Genomic DNA, 12,025 nt, shown 5'->3' with positions numbered 1-12,025 from the left:
CTGACTGGTGTGAGATGATATCTCATTGTAGTTTTGATTTGCATTTCTCTAATGAGCAAAGATGTTGAGCATCCTTTCATGTGTTTGTTGGCAGTCTGTTTATCTTCTGTGGAGAAATGTCTATTTAGGTCTTCTGCCCATTTTTGGATTGGGTTGTTTGTTTTTTTGCTATTGAGCTGCATGAGCTGCTTATAAATTTTGGAGATTAATCCTTTGTCAGTTGCTTCATTTGCAAATATTTTCTCCCATTCTGAGGGTTGTCTTTTGGTCTTGTTTATGGTTTCCTTTGCTGTGCAAAAGCTTTGAAGTTTCATTAGGTCCCATGTGTTTATTTTTGTCTTTATTTCCATTTCTCTAGGAGGTGGGTCAAAAAAGATCTTGCTGTGATTTATGTCATAGAGTGTTCTGCCTATGTTTTCCTCTAGGAGTTTGATAGTGTCTGGCCTTACATTTAGGTCTTTAATCCATTTTGAGCTTATTTTTGTGTATGGTGTTAGGGAGTGATCTAATCTCATACTTTTACATGTCCCTGTCCAGTTCTCCCAGCACCACTTATTGAAGAGACTGTCCTTTCTCCACTGTACATTCCTGCCTCCTTTATCAAAGATAAGGTGACCATATGTCCGTGGGTTTATCTCTGGGCTTTCTATCCTGTTCCATTGATCTATCTTTCTGTTTTTGTGCCAGTACCATACTGTCTTGATTACTGTAGCTTTGTAGTATAGTCTGAAGTCAGGGAGCCTCATTCCTCCAGCTCCATTTTTCATTCTCAAGATTGCTTTGGCTATTCGGGGTCTTTTGTGTTTCCATACAAATTGTGAAATTTTTTGTTTAGTTCTGTGAAAAATGCCAGTGGTAGTTTGATAGGGATTGCATTGAATCTGTAGATTGCTTTGGGTAGTAGAGTCATTTTCACAATGTTGATTCTTCCAATCCAAGAACATGGTACATCTCTGCATCTATTTGTATCATCTTTAATTTCTTTCATCAGTGTCTTATAATTTTCTGCATACAGGTCTTTTGTCTCCTTAGGTAGGTTTATTCCTAGATATTTTATTCTTTTTGTTGCAATGGTAAATGGGAGTGTTTCCTTGATTTCACTTTCAGATTTTTCATCATTAGTATATAGGAATGCCAGAGATTTCTGTGCATTAATTTTGTATCCTGCAACTTTACCAAATTCATTGATTAGCTCTAGTAGTTTTCTGGTAGCATCTTTAGGATTCTCTATGTATAGTATCATGTCATCTGCAAACAGTGACAGCTTTACTTCTTCTTTTCCCATTTGGATTCCTTTTATTTCCTTTTCTTCTCTGATTGCTGTGGCTAAAACTTCCAAAACTATGTTGAATAAGAGTTGTGAGAGTGGGCAACCTTGTCTTGTTCCTGATCTTAGTGGAAATGGTTTCAGTTTTTCACCATTGAGGACGATGTTCGCTGTGGGTTTGTCATATATGGCCTTTATTATGTTGAGGAAAGTTCCCTCTATGCCTACTTTCTGCAGGGTTTTTATCATAAATGGGTGTTGAATTTTGTCGAAAGCTTTCTCTGCAGCTATTGAGATGATCATATGGTTTTTCTCCTTCAGTTTGTTAATATGGTGTATCACGTTGATTGATTTGCGTATATTGAAGAATCCTTGCATTCCTGGAATAAACCCCACTTGATCATGGTGTATGGTCCTTTTAATGTGCTGTTGGATTCTGTTTGCTAGTATTTTGTTGAGGATTTTTGCATCTATGTTCATCAGTGATATTGGCCTGTAGTTTTCTTTCTTTGTGACATCCTTGTCTGGTTTTGGTATCAAGGTGATGGTGGCCTCATAGAATGAGTTTGGGAGTGTTCCTCCCTCTGCTATATTTTGGAAGAGTTTCAGAAGGATAGGTGTTAGCTCTTCTCTAAATGCTTGATAGAATTCCCCTGTGAAGCCATCTGGTCCTGGGCTTTTGTTTGTCGGAAGATTTTTTATCACAGTTTCAATTTCAGTGCTTGTGATTGGTCTGTTCATATTTTCTATTTCTTCCTGATTCAGTCTTGGCAGGTTGTGCATTTCTAAGAATTTGTCCATTTCTTCCAGGTTGTCCATGTTATTGGCATAGAGTTGCTTATAGTAATCTCTCATGATCTTTTGTATTTCTGCAGTGTCAGTTGTTACTTCTCCTTTTTCATTTCTAATTCTATTGATTTGAGTCTTCTCCCTTTTTTTCTTGATGAGTCTGGCTAATGGTTTATCAATTTTGTTTATCTTCTCAAAGAACCAGCTTTTAGTTTTATTGATCTTTGCTATCGTTTCCTTCATTTCTTTTTCATTTATTTCTGATCTGATTTTTATGATTTCTTTCCTTCTGCTAACTTTGGGATGTTTTTGTTCTTTCTCTAATTGCTTTAGGTGCAAGGTTAGGTTGTTTATTCGAGATGTTTCCTGTTTCTTAAGGTGGGATTGTATTGCCATAAACTTCCCTCTTAGAACTGCTTTTGCTGCATCCCATAGGTTTTGGGTCGTCGTGTCTCCATTGTCATTTGTTTCTAGGTATTTTTTAATTTCCGCTTTGATTTCTTCAGTGATCACTTCGTTATTAAGTAGTGTATTATTTAGCCTCCATGTGTTTGTATGTTTTACAGCTCTTTTCCTGTAATTGATATCTAGTCTCATAGCATTGTGGTCAGGAAAGATACTTGATACAATTTCAATTTTCTTAAATTTACCAAGGCTTGATTTGTGACCCAAGATATGATCTATCCTGGAGAATGTTCCATGAGCACTTGAGAAAAATGTGTATTCTGTTGTTTTTGGATGGAATGTCCTATAAATATCAATTAAGTCCATCTTGTTTAATGTATCATTTAAAGCTTGTGTTTCTTTCTTTCTTTCTTTCTTTCTTTCTTTATTTATTTATTTTGCGGTATGCGGGCCTCTCACTGTTGTGGCCTCCCCCATTGCGGAGCACAGGCTCCGGACGCGCAGGCTCCGGACGCGCAGGCTCAGCGGCCATGGCTCACGGGCCCAGCCGCTCCGCGGCATATGGGATCCTCCCAGGCCGGGGCACGAACCCGTATCCCCTGCATCGGCAGGCGGACTCTCAACCACTTGCGCCACCAGGGAGGCCCTCCTTAGTTATTTTTATTTTGGATGACCTGTCCATTGGTGAAAGTGGGGTGTTAAAGTCCCCTACTATGATTGTGTTACTGTCGATTTCTCCTTTTATGGCTGTTAATATTTCCCTTATGTATTGGGGTGCTCCTATGTTTGGTGCATAAATATTTACAATTGTTATATCTTCTTCTTGGATCGATCCCTTGATCATTATGTAGTGTCCTTCTTTGTCTCTTCTAGTAGTCTTTATTTTAAAGTCTATTTTGTCTGATATGAGAATTGCTACTCCAGCTTTCTTTTGGTTTCCATTTGCATGGAATATCTTTTTCCATCCCCTTACTTTCAGTCTGTATGTGTCTCTAGGTCTGAAGTGGGTCTCTTGTAGACAGCATATATATGGGTCTTGTTTTTGTATCCATTCAGCCAGTCTGTGTCTTTTGGTGGGAGCATTTAGTCCATTTACATTTAAGGTAATTATTGATATGTATGTTCCTATTCCCATTTTCTTAATTGTTTTGGGTTCGTTATTGTAGTTCTTTTCCTTCTGTTGTGTTTCTTGCCTAGAGAAGTTCCTTTAGCATTTGTTGTAAAGCTGGTTTGGTGGTGCTGAATTCTCTCAGCTTTTGCTTGTCTGTAAACGTTTTAATTTCTCCATCAAATCTGAATGAGATCCTTGCTGGGTAGAGTAATCTTGGTTGCAGGTTTTTCTCCTTCATCACTTTAATTATGTCCTGCCACTCCCTTCTGGCTTGTAGAGTTTCTGCTGAGAGATCAGCTGTTATCCTGATGGGGATTCCCTTGTGTGTTATTTGTTGTTTTTCCCTTGCTGCTTTTAATATGATTTCTTTGTGTTTAATTTTTGACAGTTTGATTAATATGTCTCTTGGTGTATTTCTCCTTGGATTTATTCTGTATGGGACTCTCTGTGCCTCCTGGACTTGATTAACTATTTCCTTTCCCATATTAGGGAAGTTTTCAACTATAATCTCTTCAAATATTTTCTCAGTCCCTTTCTTTTTCTCTTCTTCTTCTGGAACCCCTATAATTCGAATGTTGGTGCGTTTAATGTTGTCCCAGAGGTCTCTGAGACTGTCCTCTGTTCTTTTCATTCTTTTTTCTTTATTTTGCTCTGCAGCAGTTATTTCCACTATTTTATCTTCCACCTCACTTATCCGTTCTTCTGCCTCAGTTATTCTGCTATTGATCCCATCTAGAGTATTTTTTATTTCATGTATTGTGTTTTTAATCGATGCTTGATTCATCTTTAGTTCTTCTAGGTCCTTGTTAACTGTTTCTTGCATTTTGTCTATTCTAGTTCCAAGATTTTGGATCATCTTTACCATCATTATTCTGAATTCTTTTTCAGGTAGACTGCCTATTACCTCTTCATTTGTTAGGTCTGGTGGGTTTTTATCTTGCTCCTTCTCCTGCTGTGTGTTTTTCTGTCTTCTCATTTTGCTTATGTTACTGTGTTTGGGGTCTCCTTTTTGCAGGCTGCAGGTTCGTAGTTCCCGTTGTTTTTGGTGTCTGTCCCCAGTGGCTAAGGTTGGTTTAGTGGGTTGTGTAGGCTTCTTGGTGGAGGGGAGTACTGCCTGTGTTCTGGTGGATGAGGCTGGATCTTGTCTTTCTGGTGGGCAGGTCCACGTCTGGTGGTGTGTTTTGGGATGTCTGCGGACTTTTTATGATTTTAGGCCACCTCTCTGCTAATGCGTGGCGTTGTGTTCCTGTCTTGCTAGTTGTTTGGCATAGGGTGTCCAGCACTGTAGCTTGCTGGTCGTTTAGTGAAGCTGGGTGCTGGTGTTGAGATGGAGATCTCCGGAAGATTTTCGCCGTTTGATATTATGTGGAGCTGGGAGGTCTCTTGTGGACCAGTGTCCTGAAGTTGGCTCTCCCACCTCAGAGGCACAGCACTGACTCCTGGCTCCTCAATTTGGGATGATTTGTTGTCTATTCATGTATTCCACAGATGCAGGGTACATCAAGTTGATTGTGGCGCTTTAATCCGCTGCTTCTGAGGCTGCTGGGAGAGGTTTCCCTTTCTCTTCTTTGTTCTCACAGCTCCTGGGTCTCAGCTTTGGATTTGGCCCCACCTCTGCATGTAGGTCGCCGGAGGGCGTCCGTTCTTCGCTCTGACAGGACAGGGCCAAAGGAGCAGCCTCTTCGGGGGCTCTGGCCCACTCAGTCTCGGCGGGAGGGAGGGGCACGGAGTGCGGGGCGAGCCTGCAGCGGCAGAGGTCGGCGTGACGCTGCACCAGCCCGAGGCGCGCCGTGTGCTCCCCCAGGGAAGCCGCCCCTGGATCCCGGGACCCCGGCAGTGGCAGGCTGCACAGGCTCCCGGAAGGGCGGTGTGGACAGTGACCTGCGCTCGCACACAGGCTTCCCGGCGGCGGCAGCAGCAGCCCCAGCGTCCCACGCCCGTCTCTGGGCTCCGCGCCTTCAGCCGCGACTCACGCCCGTCTCTGGAGCTCCTCCACGCGGCGCTCTTAATCCCCTCGCCTCGCGCACCAGGAAACCAAGAGGGAAGAAAAAGTCTCCTGCCTCTTCGGCAGCTCCAGAGTCCTCCCGGACTCCCTCCCGGCTAGCTGTGGCACACCAGCCCCCCTCAGGCCGAGCTCTCGCCGCCAGCCCCTGTCCTTTCACTGCGCTCAGACCGAAGCGCGAGCCCCAGCTCCAGAGCCGCCCGCCCCAGCGGAGGAGCAGACAAGCCTCTCGGGCTGGTGAGCGCCACTCGGCACCGCTCCTCTGTGTGGGAATCTCTCCGCTTTGCCCTACCCAGGTATGTGGGGAGTTTCTTGCCTTTTGGGAGGTCAGGAGTCTTCTGCCAGGGTTCAGTAGGTGTTCTATAGGAGTTGTTCCACGTGTACCTGTATTTCTGGTGTATCTGTGGGGAGGAAGGTGATCTCCGCGTCTTACTCTTCCGCCATCTTACCCGGAAGTCCCATTGGTAGGCCTTTGAAAGGGGCACCGTCACCAAGGCCTGACTGAGGCATTGTCTCGGCTAAGCCCGTCACCTCACGCAGAAACACTGCTTACCAAAGGGGCCTCACGGAAGCGCCTAGTTTCTCATGTGTGTTTCTTTTCATCCCGGTAGAAGGGGCTGCTACCCAGGCTACGTGTCCACAACGACAGTTGAGCCTGATGGGAAAGAATTATTTATCCTTTTGAAAGCTAGGATGCTTGAGGCCGAAAGACTGAATAAAAAGCCCTGCGCTCCTCACCTACTACACCCTGCAGGAATACCCGGGGAGGAACGCAGGGTTTCCTCAAAGAAAGAGCGTGTTTGCAATTTCTTGCTAGGAGCACATCCAGCAGTTGACTTCATCTAGGGCGAGTGTCAGCTGAGCGCCAGGCTCAAAGTAAGGTGCAGGAACATGGTGGTGGACGTGTGTACCACAAGTGGCATCTGTGCCTGCTGAGCACCCTCGAGCAACATGGGTCTTTGGGCTCTACTGTATGGGACGCAGAAGGCCGGGCAACAAAGTCTTTCCTCCATTGGAGAGCTAGATTTCCAGAGCTTGGAAGAAGCCTGAAGATCACGTTTCTAACCGGGCTTTGGGGCAATGCAATGGAGCCTCATTTTGTAAACCTGAGGCTCTTTGAGAGAAACGCCATGCTTGACCGGCTTCTCGGCATTCACACCTGACCTCTTGCTCCCGCAAGCAGCACCTCGACCCCAGACACAGTGAGAGAACTGTGCAGTCGTCCTCGGAAGTTTGCTAGCCCTTTGCAAGATATACCGTGACCGGGGGGAAACGAAGGCGTTCCCTTACTCGTGCAATTCAGGAGGGACACATGTTTCCCAAAGTGCTCTCAGGGAAGGGGGCCAGTGTGCGACCCGTGTCTCTTTTGGCTGCTCGGGCACTTCAGCTACATGAGCTGGGTGTCAGTCGTGAAAAGGGCGTCGGACGAGAAAAGTGAAATTTGGCCTGTTGGCAACCCAGAGAGCTGCGTCCTCAGAGCTCCCTGAAAAACAGTCCCGTCGCCTGTCTTGGATTCGCCATAGGAGTTCCCTGGGAGGCAAAGTGAGGCAGAGTGGGTTTTCTCGAAAGAACGTGGGTGCATGCCGTTCAGTGCTCGGAGCTCATCCCCAAGCCTTCTGGCTCGTGGTTAGGAAACCTGCCCACATGCTGCAAAAGGAAGGTCTGCGTGTGCCATGGCAAGTGTTGGAGTGCATTACGGTTCCCGAGAAGGCTTAGTGAATGTGCTGCTTTAACTCTGGTAGGCCTCTCAGGACTGCGAGTTCCCTCGCTCCTGGACCCGGCTCGTGGACGAGCACGGGGTCCCAAACGTGTTATCTGTGGCCTCCGAGCAACCTCCAGCCCCATGGGTCATTGCCTTCCACTCTAGGCATGCAGAGGGCACGGCACCACGCGACCTGCTCTGGCAGAGAGCCAGATCTCCACCTCTGGAAACCAGTATCAGGAACACGGTGGCGGACGGTGTCACGTGCAATGCTTGTCAGACTCCCAGCGAAGTTCTGAAATGCGCTGAACCTTACTCGCTGATTAGCATTGCTTCGACGAACTCCAAGCTGACGACCCCTTTACCTCAAGCAGAAACGTGACTTTGGAACCAGCCCGAAATGATGGACGCATTTTCCGAAGCACTGCTAGGCCACTGAACTTTCCAGTGTCGCCAAGGCCTGACTGAAGCACTGTTCTGGCTAGGCACCCCACCTGTCGCAGTCCCTCTGCTTACAAAAGTGTCCTCACGGGAGAGCCTAGTGTGTCGCATGGCGCTCTGGTCCCTGGGCAGAAGGTGCCGGTCCACAGGCTGGAGGTCCACGTAGAAGCTGGAGCCTGAAGGGTCAAGCATTATTTTCCCCTTTGGAAAGCAGGAGACTTGGGGCAGAAAACGGAAGGAAAAGCACAGGGGTCGCTCATCCTGGACACCCTGCAGGAATTCCCCGGGAGGAAAAGTGAGATTTCTCGAGAGAAACAGTGCGCCTGCCAGTCCTTGCCCGGAGCTCATCCAGCAGAGTACTTCAGCTAAGGCGATAGTCAGCAAAGGAAGGGGCAGGGTTACCATCAGCAGAGTTGATGGTCACAAGTTGACCCGAGGCTTTCGTCACTGAAGTGCTGTAATGCTGGTGTGCCTTTCACAAGTCTGAGGAGCGCCTCGTCGGCACCGTTTACCCAGGAAAGTCACTGTGTACCGAAAGTGTCGTCTGTGCCTTCTGAGCAACCTCCAGCCCCATGGTCTTTGAGCTCTTGGTATGCAGAAGGCCAGGCAACAAAGTGTTTCCTCTGTCAGAGAGCTGGATACCCAGAGCTTACAGGACTCTCCAGGCACACGTTTCTCCCTGGTCGTCCGGGCAAAGCAAGGGGGACCGCAGATTGTAAACCTGAGCTGCTCTGTGAAAGCCTGCGATTACAAGGCTTCTCGAAATTTATAGGGGACGTCTTGCTCCCACAAGCAGCACGTCGACTTCTGGTCCAGCTGGAGAAATGTGCTCTCATCCTCTGATGATTGTTAGGCTGTAGTGCGGCAAGGAAAGTCCGCATATGCCTTGGTCAGCGCTCGAGGGTGGCAGCTTCCAAGAAGCCTTAGTGAGTGCAGTGGCTGAATGCCGTTATGTACACTGCTGTATCCCAACCCAGCACAGCTGATGACAGTGATAGCCTCTATTGCTAGAGCAACATAGACAGAAAGATAGGTGATATCTGTCTAAGCCCGTGTGATCTGTAGTAACTCCTTTCACCCTTTTAACATCTTCACTTGGGAGTAACGAGTACTAGCCCACTCTCGGATGAGGAAACTGAGCCTCAGAGGGGTTAGCTGATACCCGTACAGGTAGCAATCCAGCAGTGCTCCACAGCCCACCACTCCCCACCACGCTCCTCAGCAAGACTGGCTCACACTGGAATTGCCCTTTTTACAGTTCAAAACCTCTGTGAGACAGATGACTCCCTCTGCCCTGTGCAGTTCCCCCACCATACTTGTCAGTAGCAATTGTGATGTAATAGCCCACAGGGCAAAGGCATTTTTCTGTGCTGGCATCAGCCCTCTGGGAGTTGAATGGTGACAGTAAAATGCGGTTCAGCAGGCTGAGCGTGGAGGTGTGGATGAGCACTGGGGTGGCAGGACCCAGGCTGGCCCAGAGCCCTGGCGCCCACACCCTCAGCCAGCTCTGTGCCCCTGTCCCCCGTCTCCCGTCGTCCCCCCACCCCGGTCCATAGTGCCGTGAGCCCTTCGAGGTGTGCCTGCCTTTACCCTAAGGCATGACTGTGGGTGGGAAGTTGGAAGCACTAGGGCTATGCTTAATTTGGGGGTGTTTTTTGTTGTGGTTGTGGGTTGAATGTGCTGTTGTTTATATCTACACGTCTCTTGGAGACCTCTCCATTAGCTAGAGAGCACTTTCTGGTAGTTAGCGCAGTTACTTGCAGGTGAAGTCCAAGGAGCACCCAGTTGGTTTCCCAAGAGCTGAGAGCGGGCGCCTAGGAGGACAGAGCAGATGTTGCACATAGTGTTGAGCTAGACCCCCCGTGGTTGAGAAAATAGTCTCCTTGCTTCCAGCAAACGCTGGAGGTGGGGGGGAGCCCCCTAACCCCAACTTTTGGGTTAGGGTTGAGAAAGTAGACTCCCGCTTCCAGCAAATGCTGGAGATGGGGGGGCGGGGTGCTGCTGCACCGGCCGTGGAGGGTGGGGCTCCGAGCCCCACCTGTGAACTTGGCATCATTTCCAGCACTCTCCCTTTGGGACCAGAGACGTCAAAAGACCCTCGTTGGTCCTCTAAGAGTTTCCATTTTGGTTTGGTGGCTCTGAGGCCTGGACCAAGGGGCACTTGATCCATACTTTTTTAGGCTAACTGGCCTTTGATTGCACAGGAAGCTTTGGGAATGTTTATGGTCGGATTTGTTTTTTTCTTCAAATGTAAATTTCAATATGTAGATTACACAGATCACCAGTGTTGATGCTGAACATTGTGACAAGCAGATAGATGAACACTTTCAACTTTGAATCCAACTTTCTGGGATTTCTCTGGGCAGAATTTTATTTTATTTTATTTATTTTATTATTTTTTTTGCGGTACACGGGCCTCTCACTGTTATGGCCTCTCCCGTCGGGGAGCACAGGCTCCAGACGCGCAGGCTCAGCGGCCATGGCTCACGGGCCTGGCCGCATGTGGGATCTTCCCAGTCCGGGACACGAACCCGCGTCTCCTGAATTGGCAGGCAGACTCTCAACCACTGCTCCACCAGGGAAGCCCTCTGTGCAGAATTTTAAATGTTGGGATGATGGCCCAGTTGGGAGATGTGGTAGCTTAAACCTTTTAAAATTGAAGGACAGTTTGCTTAACCAGATAAGGGTGTGGTTTGGGAGGGTTTCCCTGAAGTTTTGTCTTCAGCATTCTTGGTTATTTTCTTCTGCTTAGCCAAAGATACCATGTGCAGTATAAAGGCTGTCTGAGCTTTATGTCATGATAATCTGGTTCTGGAAGTTTAGAAACACACTCTGGCTTCAGATGCACGTTAAATAGATCACTTGCGTGGCCAAAGACCTCAAACCTTTCCCTCCTGGGAAAAAGGCTTCTATTTCTTAGGCTAAAACGCCAGTGTGCTTGTGCCTTTAGCGGTGATGGTTAAATTTTCTATGAATTGAATAAGTCATGTTTTTTAAAAAGTTAATGAGGCATTTAATTAATGAACAACGTCGGGCTTATGGCCTTTATGGTTACATTTTGCGGGTAATGGCATTCGGCTTATAGCCGCTGAACAGAGAGCTGTCCGACAAGAGCAGTTTGACTTTGCTGGGGAATGGCTGGGCTGCCCTTCAGACACTCCCGTTTATTTCTAGCGGAGAAAATAAACCAAGGAATGTGTTGCATCGACAGACTCGCCCCGCCTCTTCACCTTTCAGTTAGAGAAAGTGTTGGTGGCGACGGTTGCCATCCATTTAGAGGCCATCACCCTCCTAGCTAGGAGAGTGTAGTTAGCCCACTTGACCCCCAACAGAGAAGGCCTGAGGGATGCTCGTCACAGCTGGATTGCACCCCTCTAACTGGGGCCCTCTTGGGCCTTTTGAATCTTCCCAGCTGACCAGGTACCAAAGACCTGAGTTATAGGTCTAGTACTTCATGTGAATTGAACTTGGGGTTTAATATCTCTGGGCCTCAGTTTCCAAGTGTTGAATGAGGATAGTACTGCCTTCCTTTCCTGCTATCTCCTGGGTTCCTGTGGGTGACAGAAGACGTCCTCATCTGGGGAAATGAGAAGCACTGTGTAAACAGTGGGATCGACGTGGTTGAGTTAGGACAGCCCGTGGCAAAAAGTCTGACCTGGCCGTGGGGCTACTGCTGCCTTTGCTGCCATCTTCCAGGAGAAGAGAGTTGACTTACCCATCAGCTTGGACGGCCTTTCATTTCCGGGTACCCTTGAATCTGCCCTAGTAGTGATGAAGGTTTCCAGGCGAAGGCCGTGATTGTCACAGCAAATAAACCCTGGGTTGAGTAAATTGATCTGTGCACAGCAGTTGGTGGCGTCCAGACCTGATCCCAGAGCCACGTGACAGGGCCTCTCCCTGGCTGGGGCACACAACTCATTAGCTTGCAGCCGTCCACTCAAGTCTGGCTAGTGAGGGCCTGCTAAAAGAGCAGCAGCTTCATGCGGTATCCTGGATACCAGGGCTCGGGGCAGGTGGCCTGGGAGCCCAGAGGATTGTGGGCTTTCTGGCAGGTTGGGATGTAAACGGAGAAACGCATTCATGGGCGTGCCTTTTCTCTTCCTCCTCTTGTTTTGGAAGGGAGCTGCTGCAGTGACCTGAAGTAACAGGGCACCGATGGCCAGGTTTACCAGCATGCCCCATTAGGTTCACGTGGTAAGCAAATGGAACATTCTAGTTCGCTCCCAAGTGAGTGGTCACCTTTGATTGGCGTGTCCTCCAAAGGGTATAAAAGGTTTTACAGAACCCATCTCGCACTTATGGACGGCT

This window comes from Mesoplodon densirostris, chromosome 12 (assembly GCF_025265405.1).
Source record: "Mesoplodon densirostris isolate mMesDen1 chromosome 12, mMesDen1 primary haplotype, whole genome shotgun sequence".
Lineage (NCBI taxonomy): Eukaryota > Metazoa > Chordata > Mammalia > Artiodactyla > Ziphiidae > Mesoplodon > Mesoplodon densirostris.
Note: the sequence above shows the minus strand (reverse complement) of the source record.